Below are 14,978 nucleotides of genomic sequence, written 5' to 3' on the forward strand. Positions count from 1 at the left end.
CGGCTCGCTCTCTCCTCCGCACACCTCCGTTTGAGCACATTAAACGGAGGGGGGGTTGGAAACGTGAGGTCCTGTTGATGCTTTAATTCATGCGTCCCGTGAATCCGGTTCCTCCTCAGCCTCCGCTTATTGCAGGATGTTGGATCTCGACATCACATTTCAGGCTGTAACGTAAACCCCGCTGACGGTCCGCGCCGTCCGTTAGCGCATCTACGGTTATGAAGATGAGCCGGACTATAATGAAGACAAAGACTAAATGGACTGAACCACCTGGCAGCTCTTCTTCACCTCTTGCTTCATATCCGGCTGTGACATTCTCGCATCTTCGGCCTGTGCGGAGCGACTGGCTTTATGAAATCTCTGTCTATGTCTGTCTCTGCTTTAGTTATTCTGCTTGCAGATCATTGGCCACGGTCCATTCCTCTTTCTCCCCCCCCCCCTCTCTCTTTACATCACACTAACATTATATCACTTCCATCATGACCCTCTGATGTCCCTGGAGGCCATATACCCTGACTCAAGAGGTCATTGAAAGCCTCACTGTGCAGAATTAGACACAGTGATATCAAAGAATGGTGGCGTGATGAAAAAAAACTATATTTATTTATGTTAAGATGAAGAAGTCTACATGTCAGGCTAACCTTTGACAAAGCTGTTATTTTCTTAATGAATCCATGAACTGTTGGTGTTTAAAATGTCAGCAAAACTATAAGCACTGGGAGTAATGACCATAAATGAAGCCAAAACGATATAAAATCATCTAATGTTTAAATTTTACTATATATTTTTTATTAGTAGCAGCCGAAATTGCATTGAGATAATATTTCCGTCATTTGGACGAAGCTTTTAGAGCAGAAACATGGTCCACCCAAGTACGCGATGCAAGTACGCGATGCAAGTACGCAAGTACACGACGCAAGTATGCAACGCAAGTATGCAACACAAGTATGCAACACAATACAAGCAAGTACAGTATGTGACATGACGTAAACAAGTACGCAACGCAAGTACACAACGCAAATACGCAACGCAAATACGCAACGCAAATACGCAACGCAAATACGCAACGCAAATACGCAACGCGTAAATGTCTATATGAATGGGTGAATGTGATAAGTAGTGTGAAAGTGCCTTGAGTAATCATAAGACTAGAAAGGCGCTTTATAAGTACAAGTCCATTAACCATTTACCAAGTAAGCAACCCAAGTAAGCAATGCAAGTACAAATACACGATGCAAGTACACGATGGGATGCAAGTAAGCAGCGCAAGTACGTTGCAACGCAAGAAAGTATATGACACAAGGAAGTAAGTGACACAAGTAAGTGACACAAGTAAGCGACGCAAGTAAGCGACGCAAGTAAGCGACGCAAGTAAGCGACGCAGGTATGCGACAAGTACGTGCACTTACTCCACCCACATTTCTAACCTTATCCTAACCAAGTTGTGTTGTTGCCTAAACCTAACTACGTAGTTTAACCATGTGTCCCTCGTATTTACAACAGCGACCGTAGTGGGCGTAATAGTTGGACGCGTCCTGACTCTAAGTCTCTCTAAGAGGTCCTGAGAAAGCGTCCAAATGTGAAGAATTGGGACGCGGAGAGGCTGATTTATGACTTTTTTTTTTCTCCCTTCTGCGCAGAAAGCAATGAATGCAGTACACGTTCCTCCACAGACGCCATGTTTGGTCACGGAAACAGATTATCTCTACTGTATATTTTATATTAAAAATAGGTTTTACCTTGTGGTTTTTCATATAGACTATTTATTTATTTACACCACCACAAAACATGCTAGGATATATCGTGATATATAGTATATTGTCACACAGATATGATGTTACCTATATCGGGAGAGAATATTTTGGCCATATCGCAGCCCTATAGTTACAACGCATGAGCCCTTTAGAAAGTCGTGTCTTGTATCTAACTTTAGAGCTGTTAAATGTGTCCTCTTCATCACAGGGAACACTGGATCGCCTTAATGCCTCGGTGTAGACACAGTTTATCTGTCAGGATGTGTCACACATTTAACGATACACATGTTTATAACGCCACGTTTTTACCCTGGACCAAGTTAAGAGAAGCGCTTGTATGAGCAGACCAGGTTGGGATTTCAGCAAAGCATATGATTTCAGTGAGTGACACTGAGGAGACGATCAGAATCACCTCATCCGATGTTGAACCACATGCACCACATAAGTATAGAAAGAGTCTGAGATGATTTATTGACTTTCCTGGGATCCAGTTGGGAGACACACTCTTAGACGTAAGAGGTGGAAAAGTCGTCCCAGCACCGTCTGTGACTCCAGTTTACAAGTGAAGAAGGGAAATATCACAGTGGTGGAAAGTAACTAAGGGCGCCCTCACACTGTCCATCCGTACCGTGCCCAAACAGGTTTTACGGGTAAAGTCTGGTTCCTTTGACCAGTGTGAGTGCAACCGTACCGCGCCTAACTGCGGCCAGCTTGGAGGCCACGGAGCGTTTGGGAGAGGTGGGCTCTTGTAAAGCGCGTTTGCACATGTACGAGCACGAGTGTGCACACGTGTACGAACACGAGCACGAGGCCTACGGCGGCTGTGACGTCATTTTATGTGCGTCTGTTCAGACATAAGAAAAAGAAGGAGGGACCATGCGCGGACATTTAAAACAATGGCGGTGAAAGGTTCACGTTGGTGTGATGCGGAGGTGGAGTGTTTACTGCAGATTTGGTCGATGAAAAGATTCAAAAACAGTCGACAAGACGCACAAAAACTCAGAGGTCTACGGAAAGATCTGGAAACAAAGCCACGCATCGCCATGACGTCATCAATGCGTGTGACGTGTTACGGCGTGATGACGTATAGGCAGCAAGAAGCATTCTCCGAGGCCCAGGTAGTGTGAGTACAAACGGGCCTGGAGGGGGGGACAAGGACCCTAAAGCCCGGGGCACGGGACGGAGACACAGTGTGAGTGCGCCCTAAGTATATTTACTGCCCTTTGTAAACCACTGTGTGAATAAACGCTTGACAAGTGTGAAGTACTGAGTGTTTTCTCATCTGAAGCCAAAGTGCTGTCCAAATGACGTAAATATTGCGGTAATGCCGATCGGTCGCTGTCCGACATTTTGACAGAAGACATAGAAAAGTGTATATGATAGACGATATACTGTATATCATCAACCGCTTTTACTTTGAAATATTGCACTTTTACTGACATAAGAACTGCTAGTTACTTTGCAAATTAAGATTTTAAATACAGATTATATCATTTGCTTATAAAATGAAGCCTTATTACAGATGAATCCCCCTTATATGTAAAATAAAAGTAAGATTTCCATAGTTTTTTTTATTATAAAGCAGGTGGAGGCGCTGTATAAATACTGTGAAAGTATCAAAACACTCGATCCACAGAGAAAAGCACACAGGCCGTATCCAGACACTCTCTTTAAACGAGCCGTCAGCCGACTTCTGTACCGTTGTGATGTCACAGCTATACTAATTATAGGTAGAGTGCCACTACAGCGCCGTTACAGTCATTCCCCGGCTGCAATGACTATGCAGAGCTGCCAAAGGCTGACCAATCAGAGCCGACCGGGCTTTTTCAGGAGCGGGTCTTAAAGAGACAGGCGCTAAAACAGAACGTTTCAGACAGAGGGTGAACACGGGTTTATTCAGACTATGGGTGTAACGATGCAAGTGTCCGTACCAAACCGTCACGGCACAGGCACCTCTGGGCGGGTACAGAGGTGGACACCGTCCGTAAATACGGGATACAAAGCGTTAAAATGGCGAATGAACAGCCTTGTTTTGCGGTGCGGTACTTAGAATAGAATAGAAAGACTTTTTTGATCCCAAGCTGGAAAGGGAAACTGCAGAAAACTTGAAGTTGCATTAATTCACATCCCAAGTGCGGGAAAACGTCAGACGCCAGGTTAGTTATGAACACGCACACGCGTTTAAAAAGGCACCATCCAGGTGTTACCATCACACAAAGTCAAGCTGTGTGAACCCCCCCAAGCTCCAGACACTATTTCAACAACCACTACCTGGGAATTCAGAACATGCAAACGCCATAACGCTAATATTAATGAATTAATTAGCTAATGCTGCAGTTGCAATTATTTAAGAAGTCTTTTATTTATTGGAGAATTGCAGCAGTACTTTTTACATTTGTTATAGATTGGTAAATGGACTTATAGAGCGCCTTTCTAGTCTTCTGACTACTCAAGGTGCTTTCACAGTGTTTGTCACATTCACCCGTTCACACAGACGTTCACACTGATGGCAGTGGACATCTACAGACCATCTAATCTAACCATTCACACCACATTTACACACCCATGCACAGCACGGGGAGCAATTCGGGGTTCAGTGTCTCGCCCAAGGACACTTCGACATGTGGACTGGGGGAGGAGGGGATCGAACCACCAATCTCTCGAATGGAGGACGACCCACTCCACTCGAGCCACAGTCGCCCTTTTGGTTGTATTTGTATGTTTCATACTGACAGCTAAAACTGTTTAACTGTTGTGTTTGATTGTTTACTAATGAAACTTATGCTCGTTCTCACAAACGAGCAGTTTTCTCACTTCCCCTTTAACTTTGAACCGCACCGTGACTTCGAAACCGAGGTACGTACCGAACCGTGACTTTAGCGTACGTTACACCAACACAGTCTCACACCCAACACGTCAAAAACTGACGCTTGGTCAGGGGCCTTTGGCGTTAGTTACTGACTAAAAAGGTCGCCTTAAACGTACGACCCGACGCAGAGGGCTTTGGACCTTTTTAGTCAGTAACGAACGCCAAAGGCCCCTGACCAAGCGTCAGTTACACCCCTAATTCAGACAGGCAGCATGAGAAAATGTGCTTTATGAAAATTAAAGCACGTAAACGTGATCTAGTATAAACCTACAACACGTGTATGAACCTGAACATGAGCAGAACGTGGGACCTTTCAAATCACTCCACCACTTCTTATTTAAGAAGCATTTACTTTACTGTACGCTACTGAGATTTTAAGGCTTTAAATACTTATCTTATTTCAAGTATTAAGTGTATTAAGTGTGGCCTGTGTGTCTGTTTGTATTAGAGAGCACTGTGAGCGCCACACAGCTGCTTTAACGTGCTCAGCACTGTTAAAGGAGCTCCTGGTGAGACTGCAGGCAGCCCCCTGGTGGCTGACTTCACACACTTGTTGCTCAGGTTGTAGCACCTCATCAAACCAGTGTATTGTGCTGAGAAGGCTGATGTCTAAAATATATAAATATATATATATATATATATATATATATAGCATGTCAGAGTTTACCATTACAGCTGTTTGTATAAACCACAACACCCAGATGTCCGCTGTCAGTCTGGCAAACCACATATTTCGACCGTAGACACAAAATAAACAACTAAAATCACACAAAAAAACTATTAATTAACCTTAATGATGACCTGCACACGCACAGACACACGCACAGACACACGCACAGACACACACACACACACACACACACACACACACACACACACACACACACACACACACACACACACACATTAAGACAAATCAACTCCAAATGTGCTTTTTCCAGAGTTATAGAAGTTTAAATAAATTAAATTATTAAATTGCTTGACAAAATATCCCTATAGATATATATATACTAGATACTGTATATATATAAAAGTACTGTTGGACAACTTGTCTAACAAAATAAGGTATTATACTTATTTTTTCTGTACTTTAAGACCTCACCATGGTCCTCAGTTGCACTTTTCTGTCTCATAAATAAGTTAAAAGCAAGAAGTGTTTCAGTCAGAGGTGTGTGTGCTCAGTACTTTATAGTTAATCTCATTATTCTGAACATGAATTACATAGAAAATAATATGCATTAAAGTCAAATGAGGTGCATTTCTGCTCTCTTACCTTCCCTGGTCCATTGGGGAATAAAGCCCTGTCCTCTGATGCCAGTCCACTCATGTTTGTTTCTCTCCTTCACTTTGAAATAAAGAGGAATATAAAGTGGTGACGGTGAACACACACGGCGAAGTGTAGCTGAGAACCGTGTGTTAAAAGCGGCCGAGTTACGCGGTGCGCCTCCAGGTGCCGAGCCGTGGAGAGTTAGTTTGATGTCGGCCTCTGAACTTCAGAGACCTCCTCGGTCCGAGCAGCAGCTGCGGCGGGCGGCCGGTGTCCGTGCGGCCCTAGTGTCCTCACGGTGCGGCAACAACAACAGCGGCGGGTGATTGTTAAAGTTTTATTTAATTAAAAGCATGGAAATAATACTTAAAAACAAGTAGGGTCACTCCTTTATATCATAATGCATTGCATATATTTGCATATATTTATTCCACCAGAAGCATTTTAAGTAGGGATGCACGAAATAAGAATTTTTTTTTTTTTCAGATATCTGACATGCAGATATTTGACTCATTTGGCTGATAATCGATATCGATAACAATACACCCCCCCCCCCCCCCCACACACACACACACTTATTTGCAGTAGTGGAAGAAGTACAGTGACCTTTTACCTTAGTCAAAGTAGAAATATCACCTCCACTGAAGTTCAAATGTAAAAGTTAGACCCCTCAGAAAGAGGTTGAAAAGCCCCCAGACACAGACATATTGCCTTTAAATATATCTTTAATTTATTTTATAGTATAGTCAAACAGTTGGGGCATTTATTTTCTCAATGAATCAATAAAGTGTTTGTTGTATAAAATGTCTGCAAAACTTTTAGCATTGGAAGTTATGACCGGAAAAGATGCCTAACGATATAAAAACATCCAACATATATTTTTCTATGTATTTATTATGGGTAAGAAACATGGTCCACGCAATTACGCGAAGCAAGTTTTCGGCATGACGCAAGCCCGCTGCGCAAGCATGCGACGCAAGTGCACAACGCAAGTACAAAACACAAGTATGTGACGACACAAGTTCGTCACACAAGTGACGCAAGTAGGCAACGCAAGTATGCTATGCGACACAAGCCCGTGACACACGCAACGCAAGTAGGCGATGTGGCACAAGCAAGTACGATCAATCAAGATCGACTGTGTAGAATCCTTAAAGTTATATTTTTAAAAACAATAATAAACCCACGAGGCTTTTTTAGGGGTACAAAATGAAAGTATTGCTTTTCCATAAAAAATATATTTAGTCAGAATTAATATTTAAATGTCTTTTCACCACGTCTGACCCGGGTTGTTGGGAGGGATAGTGGGACTTATGTTGGGCTTTTTAATTGTTCCCGTTTCTCACTTAAAGGCAGATGCGTTGATACACTGTACAACTGTTGTACTGTTTCTTGTCTGATATCTGCAAATTCAATTAAAAAATGTGGGAAAAGAATGACTTCAAAATGACTTCTATCCTGTTCTGTTTCCATGGTAGCAGCCAATAGCGTTGGGCGTTGCAGGTTGCCAGGGTTGTCTGTTGTTGGGTGCAGCTACTGTAGGCTGGCACGGGGTGAAATGGAGTTTGCTAATCCTGCAGCTGCTTCTTTGTCCCAGCAGCTGAGTGAGCGGAGACGGGCAAAAACCAGAGTCACTATAGGCCGAGCATTCACTCCATGGACTGAGATAAAGGAGAGAAACGGCATTCAAACACACGCCCAAACGGCTACGGTTCTCCTTGATCAGTGAGATGACTTTCATATTTACTTAGCTGTAACGGCTAACGCTGACGGCTAACGCTAACGCTAACGCTAACTGTCAGTCAAACTCCTCTAATACTTGTTTTTATGGTGCGATTTGCCGAAGGGGAAGGTCCCCTGTAGGCTACTGACCAACCTGGCAACCCGAGTGCTTTTAATTATTTTTTGTTGTTCTACTACATTCTGCTGAATTCTGCTGGAGCGCTACTTTTACTTTTTATACTTTGCGTACACTTTGCTAACCAGACTTGTACTTTTTACTCACGTGAAATTTTAAATATAGGACTTTTTACGTTTTACCGTATTTAAACTTAATACTTGAATATACTTTATGTTTCCAGGCTGCTTCTTAACTGTTCTATCAGACATTATAACTGTCATGGGTGCAGCCATGAGTGCAAATGAGATAATCACTTGCTAAAAATAGAAAATGGACCATTTTTTCTGCCTTTACTGCAGGGAACCTTCTGACCTGATGGGGCACTGAGGGCACCAATTAGTCTCAGGGCCCCTCGGTGAGGTTAACCAATAGCGAAGCCTGTTTGAGGAACATGCACATATTCATAGAACGTGTAGTGAAAATAAAAGGGTGGCTTGCTATAAATATCTCTCTGCAAGAAGCTGTTTTCTAAGCTTTTCATAAGAGAGACTCATGAAGACACATCGTCAACAAAGAGCTCTTCACCGCGCACGCAGGAGGTGTTACGCTGGATTCTGGAGCACGCGTGACTGACGTGTCTCTAACGTCCGGAGAATGACCCGGTTTATGCGCTTTCCTGGAGGGAGGATTCAAAGAAATGTGGATGTTGACGGACTCGATCATCCGCAAGAGATGAAGGACATGATGAGGGACATGCATGTCTAAATATTGTCATGTTTAATGCTCAGTCAGCAGTAAAAAGCAGGGCAGCGAGTTGTCAGCTGCCTCCTGTTTAAAGTATCTCTGTATCATCTTAATGTTTCCAGGTATCGTAAAACATGATATCTCAGGAACCCCTGGAGGGATTTTCTTCAAATTTGGCACAAATGTTCACTTGGATTTACAGATTAAGGAGGTCAAAGGTTACTGTGACCATTTTGTGGACATAACACAAGAATTCCCACGTTAATGATGACAGCATTTCACACGAATGTCTAAATAAATGTATTAATTGAGTTTGTCTATTGATTTATTGTTCATTTAATGTCATTATTTCTGTTTCATATGTTTTTTACTTCTGATCTTTGTGTTTAAATTAGTTTTACTTGTTTGAAATTGTAGTTATTGTACATACTGTTTGAGTTTTACGTACATAATGTTGATGAGCATATAGAATATACTGCATTGTAATGTGCTTCTGGGCTTCTCGTCCACGGAGCACTGAACAGTTTGTCGGTGACCTTTAAAACAACCGTTGACAAAACAGTCTGAACTCACGGTCCACCAACTTGAACTTGTGCATTTCTTCCGCTATTTGTACTGTAAATGAAACTGTAAATATGAACCCTGTTGAGGGGCATGTTCGAATGACCGTTATAAGAACGTCTTTGTTTTCATATCTTTCATTATCGTATTTAATTTGAGCTGAAATGAAAAAAGACCTTTTCTATGTGGATTGTGCACCGATACGACTCCGCAAAGGTACTAAGAAGTCTGCTTTCTCAAACAAATAACTTTACTAAGACATATTTAGCTGGGAGGAGGCCTCGGGGAAGACCCAGGACCAGGTGGAGAGATTAGATCTCCACACTGGCCTGGGAACGCCTCAGGATCCCCCAGTTAGAGCTGGTTAATGTGGCCCGGGAAAGGGAAGTTTGGGGTCCCCTGCTAAAGCTGCTGCCCCCACGACCCGACCCCGGATAAGAGGCTGAAGATGAGATGAGATGAAGAAATATTTAACATTATTATACATTATACACACAACAGTCCCAAGCAAGTATGTGACGCAAGTACACAACGCAAGTACACATCGCAAGTATACAACGCAAGTACACAACGCAAGTATACAACGCAAGTATACAACGCAAGTATGCAACGCAAGTATGCAACAAGACACAAGCACGTGACACAAGCAAGTAAGGACAATACACGAAGGGACGCAAGTAGGCAACGCAATACGCGAAGCAACTACGCAACACAAGTATGCAACACAAGTATACAACACAAGTATGCAACACAAATATGCAACACAAGTATGCAACACAACTACGCAACACAAGTATGCAACACAACTACGCAACACAATTATGCAACACAAGTATGCAACACAAGTATACAACACAACTACGCAACACAAGTATACAACACAAGTATACAACACAAGTATGCAACACAAGTATGCAACACAAGTATGCAACACAAGTATACAACACAAGTACACAACGCAAGTATGGAACGCGACACAAGCATGTGATACAAGCAAGTACGGACAGTACACGAAGGGACACAAGTAGGCAACGCAATACGTGAAGCAACTACGCAACACAACTACGCAACACAAGTATGCAACACAACTACGCAACACAATTATGCAACACAAGTATGCAACACAAGTATACAACACAACTACGCAACACAAGTATGCAACACAAGTATGCAACGCAAGTATGCAACACAAGTGCGCAACGCAAGTATGCAACGCAAGTATGCAACACAAGTATGCAACACAAGTATGCAACACAAGTACGCAACACAAGTATGCAACACAAGTACGCAACACAAGTATGCAACGCAAGTATGCAACGCGACACAAGCACATGACACAAGCAAGTACGGACAGTACACGAAGGGACGCAAGTAGGCAACGCAATACGCGAAGCAACTACGCAACACAAGTATGCAACACAAGTATGCAACACAAGTACGCAACACAAGTATGCAACACAAGTACGCAACGCAAGTGCACAACGCAAGTATGCAACAAGACACAAGCACGTGACACAAGCAAGTACGGACAATACACGAAGGGACGCAAGTAGGCAACGCAATACGCGAAGCAACTACGCAACACAAGTATGCAACACAAGTATGCAACACAAGTATGCAACACAAGTATGCAACACAAGTATGCAACACAAGTATACAACACAAGTATGCAGCCCGTTCTCGTTCCTAGGGCGTCAAATACCGCCGTTATGTAAATGTGATTTAGTTATATTTTGTAATATAGTGGAAAAGTATACCATGTGCCTTCATATTACATATCTACAGAAATTATAAGCATTATAGTTTCTTTAGAAAATTGTAATTTTTGTGCTATTACAACAGAACTGGCTAGTCTGCCAATTTATTTACATTATTATTTATTATTATTATCATCATCTTGCACATGCTAAACTCAAAATATGTTTCTATTTTATGTTAAGTTGACTTTGTTCTTAAGGGGAGCGTCTTCCCACGTTTTCCCCTAAAAGTCCCGCATACTGTGTCGGCTAAATGTACTTTAATAGGCTAATAGATATCCTACAGTGCACCCTAATTATGTAATTGTTATACAGACATTATAAGTGGAAAGAGTAGGCCTATCAGTCACTAATAACCTTATATTTATATATTCTTTTACTCAAATAAGCTGCAAGTTAGAATAGGTTGGCAAACATGGCTATTTCAAGTAAAAAACTGATTAAAAGTAGACCTAAACGTCCATTAAATGTATCCCATCCTTTACAAATTCCTCTTCCCTGTTACCTGAAGAAGTGGCAGACTGTCTGTGCTTGCATTTCATTCTTTGTGTAATCAGGAAGTGTAACGCTAACGATGCATGATGGTTCAAATGATCAACAAAGCATGCAAAAGCCACCGTGCTACCTCATTGTCATTTCCTTGCGGGCTCCTCAGCAGGCCAGCAGAGGGCAGGAGATGTACGGCAGATGAGTTGGGATGCGCTCCATGGGCTTCGACGTGTGATCACAATCTGTGAAGAAGAGATTCATAAGTGTGGAAGGAAGTGAGAAGAAAACACAGCATGGTGACACAAATTAAGAGTCTTGATGGGAAGAAATCAGACTCAGATCACAACACCTGAAGAGAAACCTAATGTGGAAACGTGATTCATGGTGGAAGAAGTACTCAGATGCATTGTAAAAGTAGATTGTAGATATAAAAGTAGAATTATTACAGTGTAACAATACTCTGCTACGAGTGAAGTCCTACACAGGGCCACGCATAAGGGAGTGGGAAGGGAAAAGGAAAGCAGGGGCCGCATGGAGGCCGGCATCATCGTTATTATTATCATGTTCATCCTGAATAGAAGCAACGATCAACCACTTTCTACCATTACTTCTTAACAGAACACAAATACACATCACATTCCTTGTAGCTTGGGTAAAACGTAGCCTGTTTCTCCATTAAAAAACCCCTTTGGGTCATTTTTTGTACGCCTTCGCTGCCGAAAAAACTAACTGTTAGCTGATGGTGGAGTAAATTTCCAGCACATACATTGGGATTCAGAAAAGTGTGTACCTACGTCTTTGTAGCTCAGTTTTCATGTGTTTAGTAGGAGAGAGAGAGAGAGAGAGAGAGAGAGAGAGAGAGAGAGAGAGAGTGCATCTGCAGTGATGAGTTAGGTCACACATCAACGCCGCACGCGTCCATTAGTGCTCCAGTTTGTCCCGACACATATTTTAGTTAGTTATGATAATTAAAGCCAATACAATTTGCCAAGAAGTAAGAGATTGGATGCTTATTTTTTCTATCAGATGCATAAACGTGTAAAACAGGTAAAGGCCGTTCCTGGAAGACACTGGAAGAGCTGAACATGCTGAATGCGTTTGCATCCTGTTTGCCAGGAAGCCAGATTTCAGTCTCTTCTGCTCAACTTGCAAGAATGTGTAGCTTACCCTGCAATGACATAAGCAGGCCTTTGTTTCCCTAAATCTGAATTATGCATGGCTGAGCTGAATCCGTCTTACACAACACACACACACACGCACACACACACACACACACACACACACACACACACACACACACACACACACACACACACACACACACACACACACACACACACACACACACACACACACACACACACACACGGTACAGACTGCTTATGTTACACTTTGATGCACGAAGGCGGCTTTCTCACTTGATGTGTTTGCCCGTTTAAACGTGGGGTCTGGGGTCATGAGGCTGTCACAGACCTTTCTCCTGCATGTTCAAATCAGTCATCCGCTTTTTTTGTGTCAGTGAAAGATTTGTGAAGTGAAGGAGGAGGCGGAGAAATGTGCAATTTGTCCTGACGAGAGTCCGACAGTTCAATACGGTATCTTCTAGGTCTGGGCGATAATTCGAAATGATAAATTATCGTTTTTAAATGGACACAAATTTTGTAAGATAACCTGCAAGCCAACCACGATGGGTTACGTTAAAGAAACAAACAATGTCGGTTAGGTTTACTCGCCAAAACTACCGTTACGTGACTGGTTACGTTTAAAGTTGTGCTCTGTAACACTTCCCTCTATTTAATTGCCTTTTAAGCTCCTATCCATCAAAGAGTGAGCCACTAATGAAAGCACTTGTTGCCTCTTTGCAAGTATTACAATATCCGTGTCTGTGGCGACATTCGTGGGCTAGATGTAAATAAGCCGCCGTGTTAGTGATGCTGATGACAGCAGTTGGTCTGACGGCCCAGATCTCACCAATCCCCCTTAAGGCCGCCGCCATTTTCGGTTCACGTGAACGTGGCGTTCCCACATCCATGCCTGAGCGTCAAGGACGAAACAACACGAAAAACAATAGAAAAAAATCGGACACAATGCACAAAAAAGTTTGAGCAGAAGAGTCGTGTCTCTGCCGGAGCCTCGCACTGGGCTCTACGGAGACGGGACCTGAACTGCTGAAGGTGTTTCACTGCGGCTCTTTTTAGCCGCGCACACTCCTTAAGATAATTATGAACCTTTTGATTGGTATCCAAAAACTTTTTTGGAGGTGATCTCCTCTTCCCCGCATGTATGGGAGTGAATGTGCAAATGTGCTTCCGGGCACAGGACCGCCACTCAAACAGGCGAGTGCTGCAGTACCACGCCTGGCCGCTAAGACCATGGTGGTATACGATGAGAGCGCCCGTCCTGGGGACCCGATAGTGACCGTGAACATGGCAAGATGGAGGCTCTGAAAGAACAGTTACAGTTACATCTTACCGCCAAAGAGGCCGCAAGTATCTCAACTCTTATGGAGTACAACTTTAAGTCTTTAAGCGATTTGGTAAGGGTTAAAGGTTGTGTTTTAGCTTTGTACTTCTGGGACATGAACGGCGATTCCCCGGGTGAAAGTCCTAAATAAATACCTGGAATACACACATATCGCTGTGCATTATTTTCCGTACTTAAATGTACAAAGAGTAACTGAAAACAGTGAGAATACGTTAAACATTTATATCTAATGACACTTTAAAAGGTCGATAAAGTTTCAACCGATGCCCTTAAATTGATCAAACAGTAAGGATGAACCCTGGGCGCCTCCCTAGGGAGGTGTTCCAGGCACGTCCAGCTGGGAGGAGGCCTCGGGGAAGACCCAGGACCAGGTGGAGAGATTAGATCTCCACACTGGCCTGGGAACGCCTCAGGATCCCCCAGTTAGAGCTGGTTAATGTGGCCCGGGAAAGGGAAGTTTGGGGTCCCCTGCTAAAGCTGCTGCCCCCGCGACCCCACCCCGGATAAGAGGCTGAAGATGAGATGAAAAAACCATAAAGATGAGATTTAAAATGGAGTGTTTACAAAATGTTCTGTGTACTTCATTAAATAGATGGTGATATAAATACTGTGATTGAAACCTGACCACATGACCTTGGATTAGTTTAATTGCAAGCCTTTGACTGCACAAAAGAAGTGTTTTTGGTTGTGACATGTAATGAAAAAAATTAAACCTTAAGTCTGTGATTTCTTTTCACGTCCCGAACAAAGATCCAATAATCTTCTTCTAATCCACCAGAGAAGCTGGATGTCACCTCATAGATCATACAGAGGTTCTCGCAGACCCTTGTACGTCAGCACCGATGTCAGACGACAGCGACGGAGCTAACAAATAAACTCAAAATGATACGATCGCACCAGGATCTGCCCGCTGCCTTCCTGCTTCTCCCACCTTCTGATATTAGTCTGAGCATCAAAGTGTATCGACAGGAGACGATCAAAGAGGCACACAGTTCATCGTGCGATAAGAAATGCAATATTGAAACACCAGACAACTCTAAGAGAGATGTAAGTTTTCGTTCGCATGTAATTTCTGCTGAATGTGGGGGCTGTTTATCAGTGTCAGGAGGGAGCAGATACAAGGCGACCTCACAGTCCGGTCGCAGCATCGCAGGCACAGTGTTTGGCGAACTGCCCTGCGAGGCAACAAGGCAACATGCTCAGAGTCTCCAAC

Source organism: Echiichthys vipera, assembly GCF_963691815.1.
Source record: "Echiichthys vipera genome assembly, chromosome: 16".
In the NCBI taxonomy this organism is placed as follows: Eukaryota; Metazoa; Chordata; class Actinopteri; order Perciformes; family Trachinidae; genus Echiichthys; species Echiichthys vipera.